The 23,927-nt window shown below is 43.4% G+C and overlaps 1 long non-coding RNA gene across 2 annotated transcripts in view; it reads right to left on the reverse strand.

The window, feature by feature from the left end:
• Positions 1-6,662: 6,662 nt before the first annotated feature.
• LOC116476331 (uncharacterized) overlaps positions 6,663-23,927 on the reverse strand; it is a 28,571-nt gene continuing 11,306 nt past the window's right edge. For both annotated transcript variants that reach the window (XR_009210897.1, XR_009210896.1), the window contains one exon: positions 6,663-6,971. This is a non-coding gene — a long non-coding RNA (uncharacterized LOC116476331). The remainder of the gene's footprint in view (positions 6,972-23,927) is intronic.

Below are 23,927 nucleotides of genomic sequence, written 5' to 3' on the forward strand. Positions count from 1 at the left end.
TCGACTGTGAAGTCATTTCTTGCTTAAAGGCACAGTGGATTCTCCTTAAAAAGGAACGGAACATCTTAGCACTCTGTATCTTTTGGCTGAGACGTATGCTTCAAAATAAATGTTTTCTTGTAAACGGGTCCTTACTAAGTGTTGGGGTGAGTGAATATGTGCTCTTGAGATGTGTTATGGTGGAACGAAAGCTTCAGTCACCTGCAGACATTTCCCCAGTGGAGATAAGCTTCTTCCAGTCCAGGCCTGGGGTTCCCCTTACTCCATTGGAAAGGAAACCAGACTGGTGATAATGACAAGTTGGCAGTGTGGCTTTCATGCACCAGGGCCAGTGATGCGAATATTCTATTACCCAAGGCTCGCAGAATGCTATAAACTTGGGGATCGAGGGGCCACAATGCTGGAGGGAAAAGCATAAAGCAGCCCGGAGACAAAAAACAGACTCGCCAGTCAAACGCTGTGCCTCTTCCCCTGTCCCACGATGGCTGTCCTCATGATTCTGGTGGAGTCCCTCTTATCCAGCGCCACTGTGCCGGGCTGGCAACGCCGGTGCTCTCCATTCGCTAGAAGGACAAAGAAAGATTTTAGTTTAGTATCAGAATGACGAAAACGCCTTCTTCCATGGAAACTGTAACACTGGCAGGGTTTTAAGTTAATGGAATCAGATACGTAAAAAGGATTTGCCGAAAGGAATTAGGACAGAATGCTTCAAAAACATTTTAAATGCCGCTTAGTAGAGGCTCCGTGTTTACCTAAATCAAAGATATGGTTTCCTCATGTATTTATTTTAATAATTTAAAATATGTCTACATGTACTAATTATCTATCTGAATTTTTTCCTCAATGACCAATATACAATGAGTGGTATATACTGCATGTGTACTGTTTTAAAGACATACTGTATATTTAGGAAAAGAGGTTTCACATTTCTGCCACTTTGTGGATCCCTCTGCTTGGCTATCTTTTTAAATTTATAGGCCTTATTTCCCATTAAGACTAGAACAGCTTCCAAAATATATTTGTTTTAGACATCTATAATAAGACAAAATAACAGTAGTGGCAAATTCACTGCACTCTTGAAGCATGCATTGGAACTCTCTCTTTGCAGGGATAAACCAGCCACCAAACAGATCACCTGCACGGAAAGTCCTTTGCTCATTTTGTGGATCTGAGTTGCTGCCAACTTTTCCGTATGTTCATGTTCAGAAGGAGAAGCAAGATGGCCCTGTTAGAAAGTCCTACATGGCATTTGTCAAGGACATTCTGCTCAGGAGAGAGACTGAGGCTTCAGGTGTGAAAACCCTGCAGGCTGGGGAAGTGCAGCTTGAGCTGACCCCTTGTTTGGGGAGCTGATGAAGGCACATGCCACGGGAATGAGAAAGCTACTCCTTAAGCATCAGTAACAGAAGGTGTCATGTGGATAATATAGGGGCTGAAAAATCATAGAATTATTTGGGTGTCCCCACCCAAATCTCTTCTTGAATTCCCAAATGTGGGAGGAACCTGGTGGGAGGTGATTGCATCATGGGGGCAGGTCTCTCCTGGGCTGTTCTCATGATCATGAGTGGGTCTCACGAGATCTGATGGTTTTAAAAACAGGAGTTTCCCTGCACAAGCTCTCTTCTCTTGTCTGCCACCATGTGAGACGTGCCTTTCACATTCTGCCATGATTGTGAGGCCTCCCCAGCCACGCAGAACTGGGTCCATTAAACCTCTCTTTTGTAAATTGCCCAGTCTCAGGTATGTCTTTATCAGCAGCATGCAAACACACTAATACAGGTAGGTTCAGGCAAAGAGTCATTGGCTCCACATGGCGGCAGCTCCTGTGCCACCTGCCTGAGCTGAGGGTCTGTGGCTGCAGGCCCAGCTCAAGGAAGGAGCTGCTGGACACTGGAATGATATGAAATAGTCCCATCTACAGTTTTTCTGGTCATCTGTTAAAAAGACTTTAATGCTTACAAGATAACTATTATTGGTAGTAATAGTCTAGGCCCATGACGTTCTTTAATATTTGGGAGTATCAGAAATTTAAAGATTAGACTTAGTTATAAATAGAATATTTATTTAGGAACTTAGAGACATCTGGGCATTTCATGTCATGAAAGTAACAAAACCCTCCCTCTTTGCACTGCTCCAGTACGAATCATGACTGCTGTTGGAGAGGCTGTGATACGCTGTGCATGCAGATGGTGCCTGAGAGCTGGGGAACGGCAGCATCTCACCCAGGCTTTGTCCTTTCCATCTGGCAGGTGCCAGCTTCTAAGCACCATCGGCTGCCATGTCCACTGTCATCTGTTTAGCTAATGGACAGGGAACACCTACTATGTACCAAGCCCCCGACAGGCACCAGAGACTGGGTGGAGACAGACAAAACCAAGCACAGACAAATTCAATTAGTTGTTTTATGGAGGAAAGAAACAAGGACCATGCATGAGAACAGCTTGTTCTTGACGTCTTCAACCAGACACTGAGGTCAGCTCTTGTCAGCAGCTGGGTCTCCTCGAGGTTGGCTGGATGGGGAGGTTGTCTGCATTTCACGTTTTAATTAATTTTTAAAAGTTACTTAGATGAATTATTTCATTGGCTATTTCTCATCCTGTGCAAATAGACAAATTGTGAAGTCCAGCAGCGTATATATTTTAAAATGCAGTTATAAAAAAGCATAAATTTGAAAACAAAAACAATACAACGAACCATCATTGATTGTGTCATACTAAAACACTTTTAATCTTGTGGTATGTTTTGGGGAATTTTTCCAATTTATTCTCTGAAATAATGTATTCAGAGCATACACCAAAAATAGGAGCCCATTTCTTTATCCATTTAAGATTCTCTCTCCCGTTTCTATCTATTGCTCATTTGCTGAACCTCTTGTCTCTTTGACTAACAGTATTTATTTTAAAGGTCTAATGAAATCTTTTAAAGCAGTTATGAATAATGAGATAATAGATGAGTACAAGCCACTAGCAGAAGACATGAAATGTGGCAAATGCTGTGAAAGCAAAGGCTTGACTTCCATCGCTGCCTTCTCCCATTCCTCAGGTCATCACTGACTGCATTGGTGTTTATTCTTCCCAAACATCTATTAGTATTTTACTACAAATGTGTGGAGCCTTGGGCAACGTTTGATATTGATCTATTTTTTTTAATGTGTATAAGGGGAATCTTACATTATTTTTCATGACTGGCTTCGTATGTTAAACATGTTCCTCATGAGATTAATTCAGGTTGAGGTGTGTAGATACCGTTTATTTATTACCACATCAATGAATGCATTACTATTCACACAGTCTCCTGTTTTCATAGACTTTTACTTGTTTCCAATATTTCATCCCATTAGGCCCTTGTGGAAGGACTTTTTCTAGACTGGAAATCTAGGAGTGGAATATTTGGGCCGTAGAGCCACAGGAACACACTGGAAATCTAGGAGTGGAATAGCTGGGCCACGGAGCCACAGGAACACACTGGAAATCTAGGAGTGGAATAGCCGGGCCACGGAGCCACAGGAACACACTGGAAATCTAGGAGTGGAATAGCCGGGCCATGGAGCCACAGGAACGCACTAGAAATCTAGGAGTGGAATAGCCGGTCCCCAGAGCCACAGGAACACACTGGAAATCTAGGAGTGGAATAGCCGGGCGATGGAGCCACAGGAACCACTGGAAATCTAGGAGTGGAATAGCCGGTCCCCAGAGCCACAGGAACGCACTGGAAATCTAGGAGTGGAATAGCCGGGCCCCCGAGCCACAGGAACCACTGGAAATCTAGGAGTGGAATAGCCAGGCCACGGAGTCACAGGAATGCACGTCTCCAACTTCAGACGCAGCCACCTTGTCTCCCAGTCATTGCAGGAATCGCACTCCCATGAGTGTGGAACAGTTCCCTTAACCCTCTCCAGGTTTCTATTTTGTTCATAAACTTACTTATTAGTCCAAATTCTCCAGAAAAACAGAACCAATAGGATGTAGAGAGATATAAGAGGAGATGGATTATGAACATTGGCTCCTGTAACTATAGAAGCTGAGGAGTCCCATGATCTGCCGTCTGTAAGCCAGAAAGATTCTGGTGTAGCTGAGTCTGAATCTGAGGCCTGAAGGCTGGTGAGCTGCTGGTGTTGACTGAGGAGTCCAAGACCGGAGAGCCTAGAGCTCCAGTGTCTGAAGGCAGGGAAGGATGGAGAAGCCCACAGAGATAGAGAGAGGGAGGGAGGGAAGGAGAGAGAGAATGTGCATTTCTTTTCCCTGGTAAAGTCGAATATCCTGCACTCAGTTTACTGATTCAAACACTAATTTCATCCAAAAGCGTCCTCACAGAGACATCCACCATAACATCTTACCAACTTCCTGAGCATTCCTCAGCCTAGTCACGTCAACACATAAGATTAGCCATCACAATTATGTTGCTTTAAAAGCACTGACATAACGAATTGTGATATCTTGTAGCATAATTTTCATCATCTTTTTTTCTTCTTCTGTGCCTGTATGTTTGTGACTACTTTATGACCTTTGTTCTTTATTATAAGGCCTAGACAATCTTGCCACATTTTGTAAAAAAAAATCCTGCTGAGATTATGATGAGAAGGGCATGAAATCTATAAATTATTTGCAGAGTTTTGAGATCTTCACAATATTGAATCTTTTTATCCATGAACATGGTAAATCTTTCCATTCACTTATCTGTTTTTAATATGCCTCAAAAATTTGTAATTTTCTCCATTTGTATCTCATGAACATTTTGTTAGTTTCTATTTTTATGGGTTTTTTTCTGTTACATGTAATGTTTCTAAGTCTTGAGTTATTCTTTTTGATGGTGCAAGGGAGTATAATGGAATTTTAACAGTGATTGATAACTATTTTAATTTTTCCTGTTAACATATTTAGAATAGTGCCTGCTCTATATTGAATACTACATAAATGTTAAAAAAAAATAAGGAAAGCTGCTCGTTCTCTAAGTTAACCCTCGGGTAGCTCGGGGGTGATTTCAACATCCTCTCTTCCGATCCTGCACCTTGTGTTCCCCGTTCTGTGCTAACATGCACCTCCAGCGTAACACTGAGTCGAAGCTGGGGTCATGAGCTTCCTTGGTTTCATCCGAAGTCTTCTGGGGAATGTTGCTTCCATGTCACTGGAAGTTCTGATATTGACATGGTTACTTTAGTTAGCCACACCTTATTGGAATAAGAGTGTTCCTTTATATTTTTAGTTTGCTAATTTTTTTTTTTAATCTCACCATGTAGGATTTTTTCTCCTTGATTTTGTTGCCATAGTAAATTTTGAAAAGCATTAATAGGTTTTCTAACGTTTTTGTCTTGTTGACTTGGAATGTACTCAACTACGTCATGATGTAAATATTTTAGTATATTTTTCTGGATTTTCTTAACATTTTGTTTATTACTTTTGCATCTATATTCATCAATAAGATTGACATGTAATGTTTTATTTTTATGCTATATTTTGCTGGGCTAAGATTTTGATATCATATTCAGTGATTTGGGGAGTGTTCCTCATTTCCTGGTCTCTGGAAGAATATGTGTGGTTATACAGTTATTTTCTCATTTAATGATTACTGGAACACGTCTCTAAAAAGACTCTGAGCCAGGGAGATATTTCTTTTCTGTGTATACACTTTTAACATTTATTTCCATTAATAGTCATAAAGAATATTTGGTGAGGATTAAAAGGTGCCAAGGATCTGTCTGAAAACTGAATGCAAAGGACAAAGTGACAGCAGACGGGGCAGGGGAGATGTAAGATGGGGCAGGGGAGACGTGAGGTGAGGCAGGGGAGACGTGAGGCGAGCCAGCTCGTAAACGCTCCTAACGGGGAAAACAGACGAATGAAGGAGCTGGTGATAATATCAGCCACTAACACCTGTTAAGGCTTTGTGGCTCCCAGGTGCTTGAGAAGTATACTTCTCCAAACACCTTAGGTTGGTTCTGTTATCTTCCTTCTACAGATAGGGAAACTGAGGCATGGCGCGTTTAACTAAGAGGTCTTGGATCCCACAGTCCTTAGTGATGGAGCCAGGATTTAAAACCAGGCAACCTGACACCCCAGCGGGTGCTCTCAACTCTGTCTCACGTTTTTTACCGAGGGTGCCTGTGCCCAGCATACTTCAGGAGGTCACTCCCTGGTGCTGAAGGAAGGCACAGGCCTTCGGGGATCAGTAAGTGACCGGCAGTATGTACATGTCACAGCACATGCCTGTGTACAGTCTTGTGAATTTCAAAGCATCCAGAATGAAGTTAGGGAGCCAGAGGGAAGGAACAAAATTCCAACTGCTTTCAGAAAGAAAGACACTAACTCAAAAAGCAGCGGTGATCAGGTTGGCATGAAATTGTTTTGGTTGTTGCATCCTGGAGGCAGTGGGGTTAGATGTGTAAAGATTGGAGGAACGGTGACAGACACCCCTGGCTTGCCAAACACTTTCACTGTCTGAACTCAAGAACCAAACAGATTTGGATATCATGGTATTGCCCAATAGCAAACTGGCTATCAGGTTCCAATTACACTCACATGCTTCATCCACAGACACCAGAAACACTTGTGTCCAAAAAATTAAATTTATTTAACTTTCTGAGACAAGTAAGAGTGGAATTAAAATGAACCACGAAACCCTTTCAATAAGGGGGAGTTAAGAGGGACTTCTGATAGGATAGGGGCTTGTGCTAGGTGATCTCGAGGAGAGATTAAGGAGAGAGGAGCCAATGCTTGATGGGTGAAGATACCTTCATATATTTCGTCCTGAGAGGGGAGATTCGAGTGGGGCGTGCGTGGCCACGGATGAAGTGGCAGGCGTCCCTGTTAGTCCGAGGGGGCTGCAGGGTGGTGTCTGACGTGTGGTGGGTTTTCCTCCCTCCTGCTTCAGGCCCTGCTGCGGTGTGGTCTCAGCTCAGCATCGCTGCTGCCCTCTGAGCCTGGCTGGTCCTCAGGAACAGCAAGATCTGGCTGTCAGCAGAGCATTTCCTCTTTCTGAAAATCCAGGGGTTACACAGACTCAGACACCACAGTTTCTGCCTTGAATTCAGGCAAATTGATTTGGCAGTAAAAACATATAAAATGTAAATTTGCATTCTTTCTTTATAGTATTTTCTCTTCGTTTCAGATAGGAATAGAAGCCCTTTGTCATTTATTGATTTAGAGGGTTTTTTTTGTTTGTTTCCTGTTTGTTTTCAAGACAGAAAATAACTTGTGGTTCCAGCCTAAGACTAGGCCTAGTAAAGAGTTTATGCTCATGACTTAGAGGCAGAGGGAAGGGAAGAAGATTGTGTCAAGGAAGGACAAAGGAAGAGGAAATCTTCGCATAGATGAAAATGAAGAGAGGTCGATGATCCTGTGAGTGGGCGACTGGAAGTTTCTTGAGGGCAGGGATTATGTCTAATTCATTTTCCCCCCAAAGAGCTAAAGAAATAACCAAACAGAGTAAGTGTCCAATGAATATGTATTAATGCAAACATTTATGAAATGAAGAAGGAAAGAAACAGGATATAGATGAACCCAGATTCATTAAAAAGTGTGTGATCCTGTAATGAGGCAGGTCCTGATAAAAACTGAATAACAAAGGAAAAAGCATTCCAACACCAAAGTAAAATCTGCAATAAGAAGCTAGGAAGAGAAACAGGGCCAACGCTTAGCTGCCTTCTTGGGCTTATCTTCTTTAGTGTAGATGATTTGGAGGGCTTGGACAGGTTCCTGGGAACTACAGTAATCCGGCGCCAGCTCTCACACGTGCGATTTGCGAGGGGGTCTGTGCCTGCACTACTTTTTAATTTCAAGCTCATATTTTTCAAAAGTATCTACTATTATTTATCTGGCTCTGTGTCTCTCCACTTTTTTCAGAGCCTTTGCAGTGTTTACGTCTTAACGTGTTTGACGAGTTTTTGTCTATGTATTTGACACAGTGGCTGATGCACCCTTCATTTGATGCAGCCAATGTTAACCACATCACAGTGTTCCAGACGTTTAAAAAGACATAAGGAATTTCAGTCAGGACATTGCTTTGATAGGAATCATACATGTAGTGATGTTGAGGGATCAGAAGTTTGGGAAGAACGTGATTTCTCTCCGGAAAAGTCATCTCCGGAGTCCTGAGACCTGCCGCACAGTGTGGAGATAGGGTCCAGGCTATCAGTGTCATTTTCGTTTCTTACCTCCTCAGCCCTTAGAGAGCTGAGCCTGAGCTGAGCCTGAGCAAGTGGGGAGGGGCGTTTTGGAAGGATTTGGAAACTTCAGTTTAAATAATCCTGTAATTAAATCATGACTCACTGCATGCCTACTGCACGCCTGGCAGTACAGATGCATTCCCCATCCAGTACCCGAGACACCCTCTCTGTGGGCACCTCACTCGTTCCCCAGTAGTGGGGCTGGCCACCTGAGCAGCTGGCCTCTGGCAGGGCCAGGACTGAAGAGATGTCTGAAGTTAAATGCTGGAAAGTCCAATTTGCTAAAATCATCAAAAGAACTTAACACGGATGTCTACCAGATTGCAACAGTGTTGGTTACTACAATACAGTGACTTTTTTAAGATAAAGTAGAACTGGGCACGGTGGCTCACGCCTGTAATCTCAGCACTTTGGGAGGCCGAGGCAGGTGGATCACATGAGGTCAGGAGTTCTAGACCAGCTTGCCCAACATGGTGAAACCCCGTCTCTACTAAAAATACAAAAATTACCGAGGCGTGGAGGTGTGCGCCTGTAGTCTGAGCTGTTGGGGAGGCTGAGGCAGAAGAATTGCTTCAAAACGGGAGGCAGAGGTTGCAGTGAGCCGAGATTGCACCACTGTGCTCCAGCCTGGGCAACAGAGCAAGACTATCTCAAAAACAAAAAGATAAAATGGTACCTCAACATCTTGATAATAAGGCTGAACACTTCTTTACAAGTTTATTTATTCTTTTTACTTTAAGATGACAGAATCTGGCTTTGTCGCCCAGGCTAGAATGTGGTGCAATCACAGCTCACTGTAGCCTCAACCTCCTGGACTCAAGCTATCCACCCGCCTCAGCCTCCCAGAGCGCTGGGATTACAGGCGTGAGCCACTGCTCCCGGCCCACTTACTCTGAAAATATTTTTTTGCTTACATTCATTTCCTCTTTAAAAACTCAGGTTTGTAAGGAAATTAAAGATTCTGCATTTTTACAAGTGCTCCAGGTAATTCTGATTCTCAGTTCCGAATTAAGATCTTCTGGATTATAGTAAAATGAAACATCTGTTCAGAACATAAGAAATGCTTCTCTAAGGTAGACTTTGTTATCTCCTTTTTGCACATAGGAAAATTGAAGCTCAGTATTCAACTAAGTTGTCTGATGTGCAGTTAGTCAGTGGCAGGGCTGTGCTTTACACCAGGTCCGTCTGACTCAGGAGCTGCTTTTGTTCCCAACATACACTAAATATTTTCTAAAAGAAAGCCAGTAACTAAGATCCTTTGCATCCACTAAACAGGATATAAAGCCAAGCTTTATATTTTAAAAAGTCTGGATTTTAAAATAGATTATTTTATAAGCCAACTGGTTAAAAAGTTCTCATGTAACTGCATGAAAATTCTAACATATCTTGTCATCTTATGATTCGATAATATCTGGTTTGTTGGAGGAAAAGAGAAAATCCCTAACTGGCTGCTGAGAAACTCGTGATGGGACTTGTACTCATTAAAGCTGAGGATCAGGAGGGCTTATGCCCACAGCTGCTGGGCCCCAGGATGCCGGACACGTCCACACGTGACGCGGGACGGGTTCACTTCTTTGTTAATAAACCCATCACACGAAAACAGCTGTCTCACCTCTGCTGTAAGAGAGGGTTGGCAAAGGTGCAGCTGTGGGAGAGTGTCACAAACTGATGCGAGACACCAGGGGCCCAAGACACAGAGCCACATTTCACTCGGGTGTGATTTGCCTAGTGAAGAGTTAAACGTGTGTTCCCTACTGAGAAGCAGGAGGCTACTTCTCACTTGGTAAATGTCGACGTGACCTGAGTGGACAGTATTATTCTCACTCTCCTGTCCAGATCTCGCAGAGAGTTTGACCATCCTCCAGAAGAGTTAAGTGACCTGGCATTAAAATGACCTTTTATAGGTTCAAGGCAAAATCAATCAATCCTGAGAAGCCATTCTAACCTCTCATCCTGCTGGTAGTTTTCCTTTCATTCTAAATTCCCATGTGACTGACAGAGTTATAACAAAGGAGGTGGAGACCCAGCCGTCAGTGGGAGCCGTTCACTGCTGAGTGCCAGGGTCTTTGGCCAGCAGCTCTTCCTTGCCTGGTGCCCGGCTGCAGCTGGCAACCTCTGTGACTGACCCTAGGGATCCTTGCCTGGTGCCTGGTACAGCCGGCAGCCTCTGTGAGTGACCCTGAGGATGAAGCACCCAGCAGTGGTGAAGGAAGGTCTGTTAATGAGCAGAATGTGGAGAGACCAGCATGAAGAGAAGCAGAGGTGGCAACAACGCTTTCCACACGTTCTTCCCTTGTGGTCTCATTTTTCTCTCCGCCCTTTATCCCAGGAGAGTGTTCTCCACTATTTACAACTAAACTCAGGGCTCCTGTCCTTGTTTAGCTTTGACCAATGGTCTTGGTGGATTCAGGCTTTCACCCATTTCATTCAGGAGAAACCCAAGATTTCATTAAAACTGGGGTTTTACAAACTTCCAGTGACAGAGCCTAAATCATCATCAGTGCTGATGGGTTGGATCCTCTCATGGGGCGTCTGATCCACATTTACTGGGTGCCTGCTATGTCCTCTCCACCAGGTGTGCAGCTCGCAAAGAAGAAACACCTAGCTCATGCTCTCAGGGAGTGTGGGAAAGCCATGGAAAAGTTCTCCTGAAAAGTAAACACACGCAGCATTAGGAGACCACTATTAATAAATAAAATGTGTGAACTGCTTTTCGTGTGTGAGTTGACTGCTGTCACTCGTGTTGGTCCTCTGCAGTGCAGTCCAGCCTGTTTTGACCCCATTCCTATAAACACCGCAGGAAGGCACTACTTAGCTTGGTATTTGTGCCACTTAAACATGTTCCTGTGAAGCACATATTTGTGGTAATTGGGCATAATCCACTTAGTCTAGGTTTCTCATGAAAAATGTGTGGAAGAATTCTGTGCCTCAAGCCTTGATGGGTCATGTGCAGTGGAATCAGAACTGTACCCAATGCACCCACATGCACAGTGGAATCAGCACTGTATCCAATGCACCCACATGCACGGTGGAATCAGAACTGTACCCAATGCACTCACATGCACAGTGGAATCAGCACTGTATCCAATGCACTCACATGCACAGTGGAATCAGAACTGTATCCAATGCACCCACCCTACTTAATACCCACCTATGACATGTCCATCTCAATGGTGTCCAATGCACCCACCCTGTTTAATACCCACCTATGCTGTGCCCATCTCAATGACGCATACATGTGTCAGAAAGTAGCTGTAATAGCATGTATCTGGTATTTACGGTTTGGGCTGTTTTGCCTGCTATTTCTCTTACCAGAAATTACAGAACGTCCTTGGCGATGGCTCCTGCACACTTTCCAAGTGTGGTGTTGAAGGAGCAGCTTTGTAATCAGTTTCATGATCGGGAACCTTTTCTTTTCTGCAGTTTTCCCTGAAGAAGGTGGCTCTGTGCTGTTCTGGTTTTCTCTTTGTCTCAGTCTCTATCCCTTTTTGAGTTGTCTTTGCAGGTTTGTTATATATTTGTGGTTACAGAAATGCAATTTAAACCCCACTGGATGAGAAGACACACTTAATATTTGGAGTTGAAGCTGTGGGCAGATCCCACTGGGCGTAACAGGGATGCCCTGACACTTCCTGTGGCTGCCATTGGTGATGTCCAGTGGATAATATCATGCTGGGGTCATGGTTCCCATCCATGGTCAAGAGACCCTGTGCCTTACACACTGCTCCTCTGAGAGCCACTGAAGAGGGTGGAGGGAGGAACAGCAAGGAGAGAGGGAAGCAGGGTACTGGATCTGTGTTTATACATTGGGCTTCCATTTGTGTTTGAAGTAAGGGTTCTAACACACACACACACACACACACTTATAAAATCACAGCATCAGGATAACCCAGGATGCCTCATTAACCTGTAAATAAAGAGACAAGGTCATGCTAACAATAAAAGCCCAGACTGTATGGGAGTTTAAGACATCTTGGCCCTCTGCAAGATGACTGTCTCACACAGGCTTGGAAACGGTTTGAGCCAACTAGCTATGGAGCCATAACTCCTATCTGCATGGGACAATTCCCCAGATTCCAGAGCAGAAGGCTGCCTGGCTGGACATCAGAGTGGAGACGTCTCTTGCCTCCCTCGTCTCTCTGGGTCAGGCACTATCAGAGGAAACCAAGGCTGTACACTTGTGCCCGGATGGCCTCTCAAGTGTTGGTGCCATTGGAGAAGCAGAAGCACACATTTTACAGAGTTTGGAGGTACAGGGACTACAGAGCCCCCGTATTGAGCTTAGAACTAAATTGATATTTATCGAAAGGCTTCCCTTAGGGGTTGGAGTACATTTTAAAATCCCTTTTTTCTATGCAGTTTAAAATATAACCCATTTTTCCTGTGATGGAGCATGGTAAGAGCACCAGGTACACGGGGTCAGGTGTGCAGTCAGCCCTCCTGTGATGGAAGATGGTGGGAACACCAGGTACACGGGGTCAGGTGTGCAGTCAGCCCTCCTGTGATGGAGCATGGTGGGATCACCAGGTACACAGGGTCAGCTGTGCAGTCAGCCCTCCTGTGATGGAGCATGGTGGGAACACCAGGTACACGGGGTCTGGGGTGTGCAGTCAGCCCTCCTGTGATGGAAGGTGGTGGGAACACCAGGTACACGGGGTCAGCTGTGCAGTCAGCCCTCCTGTGATGGAGGGCGGTGGGGAACACCTGGTTCATGGAGTCTGGGGTGAGCAGTGCCCCTTCCTGTGGTGGATGGAGGATGGTGGAAACACCCAAGGTGCAGACTCTGCCTCGTGTGGTTCCTGAAGTGATGTCTTTTCCTCCCAGTCCCTGATTCTCAGCTGTGTGTGCTGTCGAGGAGGCAGTGCCTTCTGCTGGCCAAGGGGTCTGGAGTGCATGTTCTCCTGCTCACTCAGTCCTCCCTCAGCTCTTGCAGCTCTGCACCCCACGGTCTCCATCCGACACCTCATCCCTTAGAGAAACCCTGCATCATGCTGTGTGCCGGATGGCCTTTCTGTGGGTCAGATCCAGGGCCCTGGGGACCAGAGGAGTGTGCCTCCCACCAGTAGCACTAAGGCCACATGGATGCACAGAGGCTCCTAAGCGATGCCTAAGCCTCCTCCCGCTGGCTGAGACATGCCGCCCTGTGACCTAGGCCGGGAAGGCCAAGACACCCCAGCAGCCCACACAACCGCCCCACCAGTTCCTCGCTTTCCCTCAGCTCACAGGCATGTCCGTCCTCTCCGGGAACACACCTGAGCTCTGTGCCCGGCGGTCTCACTCCTCCTCCTCCCATTCTTTGTGACGAGAGTGTAAAGATCTGTATTCCAGGCACAGTAGTAGGTGCTGTGGCTATGGTTTCCCCACAATTTTGAGAAAGTTACTGTTGTTTTCCTCATTATGCAGAAGAAGCTGAGATTCAGAGAAGTGAAGTGAGCTGCTTAAGACCTCAGGCGTAGGGACTGATGGGACTGGACACAGCACGCTGTTCACCACAACTGTCCTGCACCCTTCAGACCTCAGGAGAACCCAAGGAAGCAGGTGCAGCTCTTAAGCACATTCTGCCAACAGGGACACCGAGCCACAGAGGAACAAAGGAACTCGCCAAAGTCACCCACGGGACAGCGACAGACTGGGAGGCATCGGGTGAACCCAGCAGGGCAGCTCCCGAATCTGCCCCTAAACTAGGGGCTGGTGCCTGTGGTCATTGCAGCCCACCCCACAAATGTTTCTGTCAATAGTTTTACTGGCACACAGCCACAGGCATTCACTTCACATAGACATTGTCTGTAGCTGCTTTCAAAGCTGTAGCAACTGAGTTGAATAATTGCAACCAAGACCGCAAAGCCTAAAATACATATTTTGGCCCTTTAAAGGAAAAATATGCTGACCCCTGGTCTAAAGCACCAGATTGTACTGCTCCCACTATGTGGCAGGGCTTGACCACGGACAGAGTATTTTTATCTACACTGTGGAAGGATATCTGAGGTCCTCTTGAAAAGCTCGATGTCCTACTGAGCATGTGTAGCAACACCTTCACTGAGGGGTGAGAGCTGGAGTCGTGACTGAACCTCTGGGGTGACAGCAGAGGCCGTCGAAGCTGTATATCCAGATGCACAGTTTTAACACCTGCAAGAACGCAATCTGCGTCACAGCTGCCCAGGCCTGGATCCTGCTGCACTTCCACTTCCACGAGAGGCATGCAGGGGCCAGCTGGGGCTGGACAAGGGGAGATGGGCGGATGACAGCCCTCTCCCCTGACAATCCTCCACCCCTGACCACCTAGACCCACTGACTGGCAGTTATCACTCCTGCTTTCATTTCCTTTGGGATAAGTTCTTTCCCAGGAGGCTCCTAGATTCTTTTTCAAGCAAGATTTTAGCAGGCGTCTCCCATCAATCTTCAGATACATTTGGATGTGTATGAGCCCAGCTGGAGCTCGAGTTAAGATGGCCACTACCCTGCACGTCCTAGCACCAGAGACTTATGTCAGAGCTCCTTGAAGATTCATAGCGCTCAGAGTGCTCCTAAACTAACAGTATTCCCTGGTTTCTAACAGAAGCAAATGCAAATCCTCTCTGAAGAAGAGCATTTCTTCGGCCCATTTTGTATGTCTGTGTAGCAAGGTGAACCACAAAGAAGCTCACAATTAAAAATTACCAGAAAAACCTGAAAAAGGGGCACGAGTCACAGAAACCAGACCAAAAAGGAGCCCAAGGAAAGAGACTATTAAAAATAACCAGACATAATTAGAATAGATAACTTTTAGAAATTAAAAAAAAATCAGTGAATTAAAAACTCAATAGTTGTTAAAATGAATGATGAGAGAAGTAAAATAGAAGATTTCTCTGAAGAAATTACACAGAGATACCCAGAAATATAATGAGATGGTAAATATAAAAGAGGTTAAGATATATAAAAAGTCGATTGAAAAACTCTAGCTTAAGTTTAAGCTGTGCCACAGAGGAAAGAGTAAAGGGAATGGCGTGAAAGCCATATTATGGAAGAACTAATACTAAGAAAATAAAATCCACACTTATGCATATTCTAATAAAACTTCAGAACAGCAAAAACAAAGAGAAGATCTTAAATGCAGCTACAGAGACATGAGAAACATCTCTAATGAAATAATTCAACTGCCTGAAGATTTGTGAACAGAAACAATGAGAATTAGGAGACAGAAGAATGACCTTTTCCAAGCACTGTAAGAAAAGAAGTACTAACTGAAGATGGTGTACCTAGCAAAATTAGCTTCAAGAATTATAGCAATATAAAGACATTTTAGATAACAAAAAACTGAGTCACCTATAGGGAGAACATTATTATTAAATATAGAGCTAAATGATTATTTTGAAGGATTTCAGTAAGGAGAAAAATAATCCTAAAAACAATTAAGAGAAAAGAGAGTGATAATTACGTGACTAAATGTAAACAACCATAATGATATAAATAATAATAAAATAATAATATATCTTGGGATTTTAAAAGATATGCAACTAAAATACAAGGAAACAATTGCAAATAAATTGGAAGAATGGTTAGTGAAATTAAAATTTCCTAATGCCAAAGTCTAGTCTTCCTCTTGAAAGGGTTTAAGTTATAGACTTCTTTTCCTGTATTTTCTTTGGTGGTCTTGGTATCAGGATAATTCCGAGCTTATAAAATAAGTTGAAAAATTTTCCCCTCTTTTATTTTCTGGAAGAGGTTGTATAAAATTGCTGGTAGCTCTTCTTTAAATGTCTGTTAGAATCCTCCAGTGAAGTCATGTGGGCCTGACAATCTCTTTTTGGGAGATGTTTAGTTAGGCTTCAATGTCTTTAATGTTTATAAAACTCTTCCAATTATCTATTTCATCTTGGTTGAGATTTTTCAGTTTGTGATTTTCAAGGAATTGGTTTATTTCTTCCAAGTGTCAAATTTATGAACATAAATTGGTTGTTGCACTCCTTTATTTAGATCATGGTAGGATCTGTAGTGATATCATTTATTTCACTCCTGATATTTCTGGTTTGTATCTTCTCTTTTTTCTTTTGCCAGTATTGCTAGTCTATTAACTTTGTTGATTTTTTTTGAAGAAACAGCTTTAGGTTTTGTTAATTTTCTCTATTAAATTTCTATTTCAGTTTCACAGATTTTGCTCCCTACTATTTCCTTCTATCTACTTGATTTTAGTTTATTTTGTTCTACTTTTCTACTTTTTTAAGGCACTCACTTAGATAATTGATTTGAGACTTTTACTGTTTTGTAGTATAAGCAATTCATGGTATAGATTTCCCTCTTGGCACTGCTTTAGCTCTGTTGCACATATTTTGAAATACTGTATTTTCATTTTCATTCTATTCTATGTATTTTTTAAACTTTTGGAGACTTTTTCTTGACACATGGATTATTTAAAAGTCTATTGCTTAATTTCCTTATGTTTAAAGATTTTCCTGTTGATTTTTAGTTATTGATTTCTAGTTCGCTTTCATTATGTCAGATAATAGACTATATGACTACAATTTTTAAATGTATTGAGGTTTGTTTTATGACTCAGGATGTGATCTATCTTAGTGAATGTTCCGTGGACACCTGTAAACATGCATATACTGCTGTTGTCATATGGAATGTATTGCTTATGTCAATTAGATACTGTTAATTGATTGTGTTATTCAGATCCTATATATCCTGGCTGTTTTTCTGCTTATTTTTCAGTTGCTGAGAGAGAGGTATTAAAATCTACAACCATAATGTTTGATTTATCTATTTCTCCTTTCAGTTGTTGATTCATGTATTTTAAGGCGCTGTTGTTTGGTGCATATACATTTAGAATTATTATAACTTACTGGTAGATTTATCTTTTCATCATTTTTGTACTGTCCCTCTTTGTCTCTAGTAATTTTCTTTGCTCTGAAGTTGACTTTATTAGATATTAATAGAGTCACTTCTGATTTTTAGATTAATGCTGCATGGTCTATCTTTGTTCATCCTCCTACTTTCAAACTAGCCGTATAATTGAATTTGAAGTGAGTTTCTAATAAAGTGCATATAGGTGAGTGGTATTTTCTTTATCCATTCTGCCAATCTGTGTATTTTGATTGATGTATTTAGGCCATTTACATTTTATATAATTATTGATATGTTAGGGTTTATCTCTGTTTCTGTGGGCAACAATTTTCTTTCTACTTTTCTTTCATCTGAGTATGTCTTTATTTGGAGTTGAAAGTTCTTTTCATTCAGCAGTTAAATGGTATGGGAAAAACAAGAAAAAAATATTGGGCTGCTTCTTTCTGGCTTTCATTATTTCAGATGATAAATCCTTTATATTTTAACTGCTGTTCACCTATAGGTAATGGGTTTCTTTCTGGCCAATTTCAAGATGTTTTTTCTTTGTTTTCATTACCTACAGGTGTGTGTTGCACTGTGGGATTTGGCTCAAATCATCCTTCCCGCGTTAGTTGTGCACACATTAACTCAGTTAATCTGTGCAATGAGAAAAGCATGTCTAAATACGACCAAAGTTTTTAAAACCACCAAGGCATGGAAAATCAGTGATCCACAGATTGGAACAACATTCCATTGTAAAGCATCTCTAAGGAAAAGCATCCAAGATAAAAAGATAACAGCCTGAGAAAATGTCTGTAATAATGATGTTTATCACTTGCACATCTACCTGGACTTGGTTCTGCCATTGGTCGGGGGTCTGGAAATGATGCCTCTGGGTCTCCTTCTCATATGGGTAGGGGTACATCAGATGCCCTGCCACTGGGCTCATGTTTTCTTCTTTTTTAGTCCTTAGGTACCAAACCATTTCATCTTTATCCAGCCACCATTCAGAGTTCTCCTTTGGTTGTTTCTTGCATTATTTTCAGAGTTTCTAGTTGTAGTTATTGGTATGAGCAGGAAGAAACAGGTCTATATCAGCTTGAACAGGTCAGAAATTCTGCTAAAGCTATAGTCTCACAGAATGTCAAGGTTTATTTTAGCAAAACAAAAAATAGTGTATAAATCCTAATCAAGTATACTGAAGGGAAAGAAGAAGAATTAAAAATAAGAATAATACCAAAGATTTATGTAGAGCTGACGTTGTCCTGGGCGTACACACTTACGGACATGCATATGTGCTCCTGATTGTAGGACTCTAGGTTCCGTCTTGCTGATTATTCCTAAATTAATATATTGACACTTAACCTCTTTCTTGAACTTCAGGCTTGCATCAGCTTGCCTCATTGAAGTCTCTATTTTGCTATGTAAACAGCTCAAACTCAACATATCCGAACCACTTTCCATCTTCTCTGCACACCAGTTCCTCCTGCAGATCCCTCACATTTGTTAGTGATGACTTCTCCCTTCCAGCTACTCCGATCAGAGATCCTGGAGTCGTCTTCTGATGCCTCTCTTTACTCAGATCCAATCATCAGCAAGTCCAGTTGGTGCTACCGTCAGAACATATCAAGAATCTAACCTCTCCTTTGCATTATTCCAGCTAGCCATCTTCTTAGGCTGTTGTCCCTCTCATTTGATGAAGGTAGCAGCCTCCTAACGTGATCCTGCTTCACCCGTTTCTCTCTTCTGCCCTTTTCAACACATCAGCCAGAAGGCCCTTGTTAAGTCTGAGTTGGATGCAGTCCCTCTCCTGACTGTGTCTCCTATGGCTTCCCACTCCATCAGGGTGAAATCTCTTGCAGGGTTTTCAAGATCTCGTGTAATACACCCCACAACCTCTCCTTCTCTATCTAATGCTGGGCGTGTCCTGCCTGCCAGTCTCAGAGAGCTCTCCATTTTTCCCCACTGCTACATACCAGGAGGCTGAACCTCATGACCTTTAGGTGCAGGCTCCTTGCTTTCTGTTTTCAGCTGAGTTTGGAACTGGAAACACCAGGAGGAAGTCGGGATGTGGGAGAAGGTGAAGCTGGGGAAGTCTCTCTTTCTCCCTTCTCCTCGGCCAGGTGTTGCTAAGGGCTGCTCTTCTGTGTGTCCACAGATCCTGTCCAGTGGGCTCCCTACAGCCCAGGCTCTTGCGGGGCTCCATGGTTATACCTCGCCTTGCTTCAGGCCAAGGGTTTGGAATGGTTTGCTTAACTGATCACACCTCCATACTTCTCTTTTGAAAGTGCCATCTGCTTCCTGCTAGGGCACTTATTTTCTTGCTGTGCACCTCCCTGTTGTTTTCGTGGCCTGGCCAGGTGGTCCTCTTTCCTATCACTTTAACAACAAGCATGAATTTGAAGTTGCCATCATTTCTACCTGGAATGTGCTTCCAGACATCCGTGTGCATCACTCTCCAGGCTTCCTAAACAGAAGGATCGAGTGTTGTGCACAGTGACTAACTGGGGGCAGTGGTGCATACAGTAAAGGGATTTACAAAGGCAGTTTACCTTTACCTACAAGGTAAAGAAAGGTGGACTTGTTAAAGAAAGTATGAAAATACGTTGCAAGGATGCAATGGGCCGATCAGCAAGAAAGGAGCTGAGTTCCAGGAGACAAAAGCTTGCTGGGTATTTTATAGGATGGTGCTTGTGCTGGAGAGGGATATGTGCAGTACTGGTAACACTAAGATTGCAGTGAGCGAACTTGCATTTTTCTATCAGCTGAGGTGTCTGCTGGTAAGTCAGACATAGGGAGATTGTGTGTTAGATGGGCTGTTTGCACAGGAGGGCTGTGTGTCCTGGACCATGAAGAAAGGCAGATTTGTAGTTTATCTGCTTTGTCTTTTTGCTTTCCCTGCTCCCCCTAGCCTGGCTCCTTTTCCTAATCAGGACCCCACATCAGATCACACCCTCACTCCCAAGTCTGGTCATTTTCTTTAAAGTTAGAAAATATCCACTTCCCACTGCAATGCTCTGGATTCCCTTTATCCTGGCTTACTTCATATAGAAAAGCATAATTTATAACTTAACAAAACTGAGTAGCTAAAGAAGAAAGCAGATCATACATGACACCATAAACTGTAAACAATAAAAGCTGAATTGGTAAAGATCTTCTAACTGGAAAGCCCCATACCAAGATGGTGTTAAATGCATCGTTTCTATAAATGTTCATGGTATTTTTATAAGGTGGACAGTATTATTTCATCTTAGAAATCAGTAAGGAGAGGCTTTGAGAAAGGAACTAAATTGCCCAAGATCAAACTGCCAGTAATGTCAGGGCAGGGATTAGAAAAATTTAACCATTATAAAATTTCATGAAACATGAAAATAAGGAATACATCCCTTCAAAGCAGCTATGAGCTGTATGTATTAGAGCCAAGGAGCAGTGAAAGTTACTGCATATTTCTTGGCGCTTAGTCCACGGATTGCTTTCACAGTGTTAATATTCCTCTAAGTCACAGAACCTGACAATTGTGAGCATTGTTACTGCCCTAATTCCTGCAGCCTCAGCTGTGAAACACTTTCAGTATTTTTCTTTTGTTTGTTGAGCCAGTTATAAAAAAAAAAAAAGAACTACAGCTAATTCTTTCTGCTTATCTAAATGCTTGTCAAAATGCCTAAGCAGTGATTTGCCAGGTTTGGGAGTTATGGGTGCTTATACATTTTAAATAAACCGTGGCAGCGGCCTTAGCTTTTGTGGCTCCAGCAGGCGTAAGTGAGTGTGTGTGCTTTCTCTCTCTGCATCTGCTGCTTGACATCTTTAATTTATTATTCCTGTTATATAACTTTGTTTTGGCGCTTGAACTTCCATTCCCATGACTTTATGTTGAAAAACAGTTTTAAATCTAGGATTTGCATTTCACCACAGTGATAGAGCCTGGTTATTTATTGTTATTTGCAATATGGCATATAATATGGCAAGAATCCATGTCTAGTCACCAGTCAGGAATAACAAAAGATTTATGGCATATTAAAACAAAATTGATGTCTCTCTGCTGGGGGAGGTTATTGCTGGCCTAAGCAAAAATGGCCAGAGTCAGTTTCACAGGCTGTGCAGCCCTGGAGGCCGTGGCTCCGGTCTCTTGGCCTTGCTCACACCCACACCTCTGCACCCTTCTGTGAAGAACCCCTGTGATTTCAATCCTGCAGTGTGAAGTTGCCACGACTGAGCTAGCATCTGTATCCAAGTCTCCCGGGTGATAGAACACGTATGTGGGCCAAACTCTGCAACACCGATGCAGCTGGTGATGACTAAACGTGACAGATTTACCTAGTTAGTGACTTTATGAAGGAAGACACAGAATGCCTGTGCACATCTTGAGATGCGTGGGCCTTCTGTCCCGCGTGCAGCTGCGTGTGCTCCCCTAATGGCCCGGCCTGCGCCTTCTGTCCCGCGTGCAGCTGCGTGTGCTCCCCCGCTGGCCCGGCCTGCGCCTTCTGTCCCGCGTGCAGCTGCGTGTGCTCCCCTAATGGCCCGGCCTGCGCCTTCTGTCCCGCTGCAGCTGCAGGCGCTGTGCTCCCCGCTGGCCCGGCCTGCGCCTTCTGTCCCGCGTGCAGCTGCGTGTGCTCCCCGCTGGCCCGGCCTGCGCCTTCTGTCCCGCGTGCAGCTGCGTGTGCTCCCCCGCTGGCCCGGCCTGCGCCTTCTGTCCCGCGTGCAGCTGCGTGTGCTCCCCCGCTGGCCCGGCCTGCGCCTTCTGTCCCGCGTGCAGCTGCGTGTGCTCCCCTAATGGCCCGGCCTGCGCCTTCTGTCCCGCGTGCAGCTGCGTGTGCTCCCCCGCTGGCCCGGCCTGCGCCTTCTGTCCCGCGTGCAGCTGCGTGTGCTCCCCCGCTGGCCCGGCCTGCGCCTTCTGTCCCGCGTGCAGCTGCCTGTGCTCCCCCGCTGCCCAGTCTAGCTCAAGCCGGGATTTTCCACGGCTGCCTCTGAATGGTCTCCAGGCGGCAGCTTCCTCACCTCTTTCTGAGCTCCAAGTGCCATTGCTGTAAGGGGACAGGAGCCGGGTTGGAGATTGTCCTGAGTCTTGACTCTGACTGTGCTGTGTGCAGGGTTATCACCTTTCCACATCCCACTTTCTTCATCTTTACAGTGGGGAGAGCAACTTTTACCTTCCCCATCCTGAAGCAGGGGTGTGGCGGTAGGAAGATCAAAGAAATTGCTTTAGCTTTTAAAAATAGAGAAGAAGCCAACAGTTCGTGGGTGGACGTATCAGACCTGTTCCCGACAGGACAGATGGCAGCACAGCCAGACCCTCTCACTGTCCCAAGAGCGGCCCTGGCAAAGCGAGGCGGGAGCCGCCCCTCACCAGCCCGGCTGTGCTCACACACCCCGTCTGCAATGTCGGATGGTTCACAACAGGATTTACGGTTTTCTTTAAATCACCTTGTGGAAACTCTCGTATCCCTTACTCTCTTGTGCTGTTATTGAAGCTTTAATGGGTTCGTTTTGACTCCTCAGATAGACTGTGCTTGATATTTCTTGCAAGCTCGACACGATGCCTGGAACGTGTAAGTGTGTGAGTTAAAAAGAGTTTGGGCTGCTTTTTAATTCGAACTATTAAAAAAGAATTTTGGTTGCTTTTTAATTGGAGCAATGAAAAATCAAACGATTACCTGCTCAAACCAGAAAATTCTTAGTTTTCCAACTTAGTTTATCATTTCCTTCCTTATATCTTTCGGTTTAATTTGCAGTTCTTTTCCTAGTTTCTGGGGGCAGAAGCTCTGAGCCTTTATTCCAAAACTTTCTTCCTATTAAATATATGCAACTAAAGCCATACAGTTTTCTCTAAGCACCTGCTCTAGCTTCGTCCCTCATGTTTTGATACGACACTTATTATTTTTCAATTCAAAACATTTTCAATATCCATCGTGCTTCTTCTATGCGTAACGACGTGCAAGTGTTTTGTGCGATTATTTCGGTCATCTTTCTGTTGTGTTACAGTGTGATTGTGTTGCACAGGAAAACATAGTTTGTGTGATTTGACATATCTTTTTATTTTTAATTTGTTGAGATGTGTTTTATGGTCCAGTCTGTTTTGATAAATGTTCCTTGTTCCCTTGATAAAGAGTTTATACTGCAATTGTTGGGTGCAGTGTTCTGTATACACCAATTAGGAACATTTAGTTGTGTCCCTCAAAGGCTATTTTTATACTTTTTTTTTCTTTTTGGTTTGTTTATTCTCTCAGCTTCTGAAACAGGTGTTAAAACCCTCAACTATGCTTTTGGATATTTCTCTTCTTCTGCCTAGTTAGGTCTTTTTTATTTTCTATACATGTGTAGCAATGTTATTAGCCACATACACACATTTATGAGTTTTGTATCTTCCTGTTTTTATGAAATGTAGCTTTTATCTTTAGGAATATTTTTGCCTTAATTAAAATCAACCATCTCGTAGTACTGTAGCTACCTCAGCTGCCTCTTAAACACAAAGTGTCCATGACTCCCACTCTATGGACATTTATCTTCAGCCTGTCTGTATGATTTTATCTAAAATGTGCCTCCTGCAAATTTCATATTGTTGGGTTCTTGGTTTTTCATACAGACCATCTTTGTCTTCTAATTAGATTGTTCAGTTTTATACATTTAATTACTAAAATAAATGTGTTTAAGTCTACCATCCTAGTATTCTATTTGTCTTGTCTGTTTTTATTTCTTTGTTCCATTTTTCTTAATTTCTTTCAGATAAATCAAGTATTTTCACACACTGATTTTTCTTTTTCATTATATTTTAATACATTATTTTATTATTCTCTTAGCAACTACCCTAAGCATCTTTGAGTAGCTTAATGTTTAAAGCAGTAATTTTAATATTTCTCTGAAAACACAAGAAGCTTCCAATAGTTAACTCCATTTTGCACTAATATGAAATTTTGCTTATGCACACCTTATAAAACTTGCACTACATTTTTATAGTTGTTGTTTTAAA

Source organism: Hylobates moloch, unplaced genomic scaffold, assembly GCF_009828535.3.
Source record: "Hylobates moloch isolate HMO894 unplaced genomic scaffold, HMol_V3 SCAFFOLD_2, whole genome shotgun sequence".
Taxonomy (NCBI): Eukaryota; Metazoa; Chordata; class Mammalia; order Primates; family Hylobatidae; genus Hylobates; species Hylobates moloch.